We start from the raw sequence: 7961 nt of genomic DNA on the forward strand, positions 1-7961 counted from the left end.
CTCTTTATATAGGGATTATGTGGCTTCCATCATAGGTGACCTAATTAGGATTTAGAAACTTTCAAAGTTCATGATCAAATAAATCAATGATTCTTACTCATCCTTATCATCAAGAACATTATACATTTATTTTTGTTAATCTCATATTATTTTTGACAACTCAATGTCTATACAACTTAATCATTTATAAGTTATGTAATTAGTTGATTCCAAACAAAGTAATGCATGTCGAGCATAACATGTCAGACAATGCATGTCGAGTCACTCAAGTGTCAAGCAAATAGTATGCTTCTAGCTATATAAATGTCGAGTCATTCAGAGGCTAAGTTACAACATTGAAGTTGTAGTTGATGTCAAGCATCAGGGACTTCAAATGTCAATTTATACAATTTTGACATAGTTGTTTTTAATGGCACAAAATTATATACAAATCATTTTGGAGCTGACTTAAGGATTGTTTTACAATCTTAGATGATAAGGATGAATCTTGATTGTGAATCCCTATGCAGTACATGCATCCAATCATTAAAAAGGGAAGGTTTAAGTAGCTAGATGGATGAATTAAAATCATTGATTCATACCTAACCCTAAGTCACCTAGGTCTTCTTAAGGAGGAAAAACCCTAAACTTTATATGTGTGTGGAAGGAGGAAATAGAAGGTTTTGAATGCACAAACTGAGCTTTCATGGTGACTAAAGAGCTGTGAATTGAGATACATTGCAAAATTAGTTAGAGGAGAATAGAGGAAAGAAATTAGAAGACAACAAAGATACATCTAATCAGAAAGGATCAAGTACACATCAAGAAAGAGATGATCTATCATCAAGCAACACAATGCCAACCAAAGGATCATTGCTGAGACATTCTAACACGTGAATAAGTTAAATCTCTTAACAAAGTAGTCCTAAAAGGCAATTGTAAATCCTTTAATAGGGTGCTTACTTCATTTTAAGTTGAAGTCCTTTAATCAAGCACACTTCTAAGAGGATGTAGAAATCCTTTAACAGGGTAAGACCTAACAGTCTTTGTAAGCCTTTAACAGGGCAGACCTTTCACAGGGTAGTGTTGAGTTATCATTTTGCACGATGCTTAATGGCAGGAATCCTTTCAAACTCCTCTCTTGAAAAGTCAATCTTGTGGATCAACTCCAAGGTTCTGGGCCATCTTGAGACCTACTGGAATCCGCTCAGTCAAAAATAAATGTTTTTGTTCATGAGGAGGCCTTTTCTAGTTTGGATGATCTCAGATATGATGTAAAATTTGTTCGCTGATTCAAAAATAAAACACGCAAAAGAAGTATGTTTTTGTATTTTTCTTTTTTTTAATGAATGCAATCTAACAATGCAACTAATATGAATTCCTAATTTAACAAGGGTTTAATAAAGCAAATAATGAAGATAGGGTAATAAGAAAATTAAACAAATAACATAAAAGTAAAATCTAACAGACATAAGCTATAAAAACAACACGTCAGTGAGTTAAGCTTTCGAAGAAATTGGTGGGTAACCAATGAAAGTAGGAGCAGTGCTTCCTTAATTCCACTGATGCAATCGTCAATGGGAAATTCAATAACTGTATGATGTTTCACTTTTCATCAAATCACAAGGCCATGAAAAGTGCACTCATGTGAGACAAAAATTTATGCAGGAACAATTTGGTGACTTCTTCTCGAGCTAGATAGGTCAGTAGAATTTGTCAAACCGTAGAAAACGCCATCATTAAAAGATCGCACAACTAGAAATAATGCAATAAACTTTTGGCTCAATCACAATTCCATGAACATACATTCACAAAAATATGACACATTTAGGTGAGAATCACTACACTCCAAATGCGAGCACCAAAAGCATAATATTGTTGCAAAATAACAGTGGCCCTGATTACATATTACAATCCCATATTTATAAGAAATCATCTCTCAATTTATGTTGAGAGTGAGAGATATCTTCATGCACTCCTATGCTTTTAAATTAATAAAACAAACTAATTATATACAAACTAACTCTCTAACTGGTGCTTAGTAGGACTCCATCCATTTTTATACCATTAATTGGATGCATGAGCCTTTGCATGTCATAAAAAAAAGAAATAATGATAAAATAAGAAGAAGAAAGCCTTCAGTCCATGCAGAAGTGTCAAAAATAGAAGCTCATCCTTTACTAGTTGTCTGTCATAATTAAATTGTCGTCAAAATGCATTTTCAATGCATGAAAAGCTCTAACTCTGGGAACTGACAATTAATTGTTGGTGCATCTCTGGAAAAGTGCACCTTGGAAGGTAGTGCACCTACGCACCTCTGACTTCTTCAAAATTCTTCCAACACTTTGTGACAAAAAATGCATCAATGCACCTGGCACACCAGCACACTAGCACAATAGTGCACCTCAAGGGTCCAAAATTGCAAAATTTTACTGAGTATTCAAAAATAAAATTTTGGCTTCTGGATTTTGTCCCACTTCATACCAAAGCTATGTTTGGGTGCTTGCCCTTGAATTTCTCAATAATCTCAGTAACCTTTTGCACATCTAGTAAATCTAAGGCATTATATTTATCTTTGACCTTTTGCTTATAATTATCTACCTCTATATCAGTCTCAACAAAATCCCTAAGTTTGGTATATAGCTCTAGCAAGGCTTCCTCTATTCTAAATGCTTTCTGAATATCTTCATCATTAGAAACTTCTTCAAAATTCTTTTTGAATCTTTGGACTACTATCTCTACAAGTATCAACTTCTCCCATTCATTCTCTTCAAAAATGTCTAGACATGCATCACTATAATGTTTCTCTACTTCCAAAATTTGCTCTCGGGCTTGGTCCTTGAGCCGATGGATCTTTGTGTGTAATGATTTCATTACTTTATTATTGTCTGCTATCTTTTCTATCCAATCATCAATTAAATCTAACTCTTCCATCGTATATACATCCATGAGTATTCTATATCTTTGGCCTTTTATTGCCTATAACACCTGTAAATCCTTTTGCTAGGTATGTACTTCATCCATAAGACTAAAATCTTGATTCAAAATTTCTACCATTTTATTCGCATTATCTTGCATAACATGAAGTAGCTTTAGATTTCCTTGGATGATAAGAACACCTTTTTCCTCAAAACTTTCCTACCACTATTGACAGGCATTCAAAAATGGATCTAATTATACTGTCCCCCTATCCCTCCTTTCGATTACTGCATTCAAGGTCTCCTCGAGGTGTTCAGGATCTAAGGACCAACAACTTTAGTTAAATATCCCTTTAGGATTTCATTTTATTTTCGAAGCATTATCAATTCTGCCCCTTCCTATTCCAAACTTATGAATACTTCTTATATTCCCATAGTGACCATTAGCTTCGTTGAATCCAATGTAGGCTTTCCAATCATAACCTCTCTAATTTGGTAGTCTTATGGAATCAAATCTTCTACTTTTATATTAGGAGGAGGAATGGCCACTTGTACAAACAAATCTTGATTCTAGTCACTATTAATGAAAGCCAATGCTCGTGCCTCTTTTGGTGGAGACCCAGATTTCTGAAGAACCTCAATCAATTCTATCATGTCCTCCTCATTTGCATTGAATTTTTACTTCTTATTTCTTATCATTTCTCTCTGAAACCATCTTGGAATCCATTCTATGGAAGTGTTTCCTTTTTAGGATGAAGGATTCATTTCAGCTACCCCTTTTCCCTTATCACTCCTTTCTGGGGTTTTCTTCCTTTATGATGGCTCTCCTTCTGCATTCTCTATTTTGGTTGAGCCCATAGTTCTCACCTCTATGTCATAGGAAGTTTTTTGAGGTTGGTCATCTATTTTTCCTTCTTCTGACACTTCATTGATAGATAATTGTTGTGGCTCCCTTTTAGGTTCTACCTAGACCTATTCCATTTCTATCCCTGGAGGAGGATGAGTAATTGATCCCTTATCAACACAAACTGTGACTTGTAACGAGGACATGGATACAGGAACTATCTCGAGTCCTTGTGACTCTAGGGGCATCTGAGTCCAATCGTCCTGTTGAGGTTGACTAGTCAATGTATCCCAAATCTTATCCCCAACCAATTCAATCCCTATAGGCATAAAATCAAAATTTGACATCTTAAAGACATTAGTCCCCTCAACATCCTAGTCATCAATCCATTGTTGCATTTCATCCTCTAATGTAGTAGTTTACAAAGGTTCTTCTCATATTGACGGAGGCGTGACCGTAGAACTTATTCTTCTCTCCTATTCAATGGCTTTAGCTAGTTAGGTTCTCGTATTCAAAGACACATCATCCTCTTATCCTCTTCCTCATCTTCCTCAGGAATGGGTTCTGGGATTGATGGGATAGGAACTACTTTACTAATCACCCTTTGCCTCTTTTTTACTGGAGTTGTAATTTTTCTTCCCTTTTTAGGCACAAAAGGGGATGCATGTTTTGTCTGTCGAGGAGGGTAAACTTCTAGAATTTCAGCCTCTATTTCTATTTGGATAGGTGCAACTAGTGGCACTTGAGGGTCTACCTAGACTTTTGAAGCTCCAGTATCTTTCGGCCCTTGCACATTTTCTTCTCCTTGCTATAGAGGTGTCAGGATTTCACCCTCTTCTAGCTCAACTCTCTGAGGGGAACTTCTTTTCCTCTTACCTCAGCCTCCACCTTTTTGAGTTTGATAAAACCCCACTGGCTTATCAAGTTGATGCACTATCTTAGGCCTCACTAGTGACTAAGCTAAAAAGGTAGGGATGGTGACTTTCTTCCCTCTACCTTTGTTGGATAGGCTTGTGCATGAAATATTACTATTTTAGGTATTGGATCAAGTTTGAATGGTTTCTTGACCCAATCCTGCACCATTTTAATGATGTGCCTTGCCTGATGGTTGAAATCTGAATTCTCCTCCTTGTCAAGCTCAACATTCATAATAGGCATGCCGCCTATCCTATCCATATTAAATAGAGGATCAAGCAATTCCTCATAATCTTGTTGTAATATCTTCAATGGAATCTTTATTGTTAAGGCCTTTTATGCCAAATACAAATTCATTCTACAATAATCCCTTATTCAGATATCATAGTTATTTGTCGCATTCATCCAATGGTCTTTAATAGCTTCTTCATGGGTGAATGTTTTGCCTGCTAAATATTGTACTCTCTCGATGTTGTCAAAACATGGTCATGGAGAATTTTACTCTTCCAAGGGATATTGATCTCATTCACACTCAAAAGAGGGGATATCTTGCCTTTGCTCTACCTGAAAAGGTCTAATAATGAATGGCCAAGTCCAACATTCTTTATGTTGCCTTCTGACCTTGTCATAGGCAGACAAGATTTGTCAAGAAATCTCCAAGAGAACCAGTCTATCACAAGGGTACCTTGGGAGCTTCTTGGGGTTCATTGTTGTACTTGCTACCCTTAGATATATGAATGTTTTGAATTAAATGTAGTATGCTCCGAGTACTATTATCTTACCACTACATCATCGGATAACCTCTTCACATAATCCCCTTCTATAAATCTAATTATAGTGAATATAAATGCATCATTAACAATTCTATACTCTTTTCTCTACTCTGAGAGTATCTTCTTCACCAATTGAGGATAGACAAATAGGGCCATGTATTAGGATCTTGCATGTTGCCTCTCTTCTATAGCCGTGGATAATTTGTTGCTCTTGCGACTAACAAATATACTAGGTATGATGTCATATAAAACATCCTTTGGCTCTTCGCCACTACCAGTTGCTCACCCAAATTCTAACTCAAAGTGGAAGCCCAATCTAGTGACATTTTTACTTTCTTGATTGTTTCAATAAAATGCACCATGAATATATTCAGATGTCCTGCTGCCGGTAAACCCATAACTCTGCTCAAAAGTATAATTGAATATCCGATGTCTTCAATAATGTATCCCCTAGCCATATCCACTCTACCAATTTTTTTTCCTAAGGGAGTCTTCTCTATGAGGTATGATGATTGAATGATCTCTGACACTTCCTCAATGTGTTCTTAGTACCACCTTTTTGCATGTTCATATTTAAGCTTGATGAACCGATCTGCCCTAGGGAGATGGAACACTTTCTCAATATTCTTTGGGTATAGATCAAGGACAATTTCTCCTGTAACACTCTTCACAACCCTCTCCTCATGGATAAAGTGTGCTACAAGTGTCATAACAAGCTCTGAAGATTGTATCGACACTAGGTGTGAAGCTGCATTGACAAGTCCTAATCGGATGAGCGCAAAAACCATTTGTGACCTCTCGATGGGTTTGTTGAAAATCTTCAAAATTTCCCCCAAGTTTGTATGTCCCAATTCAGTATCTTTGACCTCTGAGTTATCATCTTGAAAATGTGACTTTGTTGGAATGCCTTGGAATTTAAACACAATGGGTTTCAATGCCATTTTCTTGCCCAAGGAAGCTGAAGAGGATGCCATTATATCTACATAAAAAGGATGTCTATTAGTCCAAAATTTAAGGAAATGATTAAATTAAACCCTAAAACCAAACACCTAATTACTTGAAATTTTGAAAAAATCCCTTTTAAAAAAAAACCTTAAAAATATAGATTTGGCACACCAAGCGCACCTAATGAGGTGCACCTAGTGTACCCTTTAAGGTTAATGCACTATTTTTGTTTTGTTTTAAAACAACATTGGGTGTCGATTAGCACACCCAGTCAGGTGCACTAATGTGCACCCAATGTTTGGGTTTGTATAATGTTTTTTTTTTTTAAGTTTCAAAGGGTGCATTGACGCACACCCAACATTTGGGTAAATTTTGCTCTAGTGCATCTTTTGGGTGTTTCTTTTAACATGATGTGAACAAGGTGTGCACTAGCACACCCATTGAGGTGCACTAATGGGCACCTTTTGTTTTGAGTTAATGTTTAATCTTTGTGTTTTCTTAGGGGTAGAGATGAAGGGAGAGCTAAGATAGTATACCTAGTTAGGTGCAGAAGTGTAGATGAAGATTGGTGCATGAATGCACAGAAAACACTCGTGTAAAAAAAAAGTGAAAAGACAAGGTGAGAAGGGAGGGGTGCCCCCTCTTTAAATAGATTTTTGAAAGCTTGGCAAAGCTATGCAGTTGTGCTGTTGCACACATGTGCCTAAATAATGACCAAAAGGTCTTTTCTCCAACTTTGGGTGCACTAGCGCACCTCATGTGGTGCGCCTAGTGTGCCAAAACTCTTAATGCTTAGTTTTTCCTTTGAATTCTCTTAAATTTTTGACCTTTAGGTTCTTCTTTCAAGACCCAAACATGATCTTAGGGACTAGGGGAGATCTCCAAATGGCTTGAATCCTGGACTAGGAGTCCAAAAAGCCAAAATTCAAAGTAGGGGGTCCCCATTTCTATTAGAAAATGGGGCATGCATTATGGAACCACAACAGGTAGATCATGTCTCATGATCAAAACATTGTAACCTTCATTGGATACACTTTATTATTGTAGTAGTGAATATTTGTGGGTGTCATCCCCACCCTAGTTTTACCTTCTCCTTGGAGGGTTTCTAGGTAACCAAATATCTTATGTCATACATGTGATTGAATGCTTTACTTTCATGCTATGTTTGTATATGCTTGATTTGGTATTTTAGTTTATATGCATAGATTGTGAGATGTATATGTGGTGAATGTTTATTAGGCTAAAAGTTTTAAGTGTTGATTCAGGACCCCCTTCCCCTGCCCCAGAGTTTACTTTCCCTATTGTATTTCCAACAATTGGTATCAGAGCTGGAGTTCTCTAGAAGTAAAGCTTTCTAGCTTTGAGGAAAGATCTTGGAGATGGAAGTCTACAAGTTGGGAAAAACTATTGAGAACCAGAAGATTGAAATACAACTTGCCTTACATCAGTTGAATGAAGCAAGAAATGAGTTAAAATGATAATTGAAAAGAAGGAAATAGCTATTGAAGAGAATGACATGCATTACCAAGAGATTGACACTACTAAATTGTTTATAGATGGAAATGTATATGAGAAATGTTAGTATGC

This window comes from Cupressus sempervirens, chromosome 2, assembly GCF_028749045.1.
Source record: "Cupressus sempervirens isolate cs-2001-9-10 chromosome 2, ASM2874904v1, whole genome shotgun sequence".
NCBI lineage: Eukaryota > Viridiplantae > Streptophyta > Pinopsida > Cupressales > Cupressaceae > Cupressus > Cupressus sempervirens.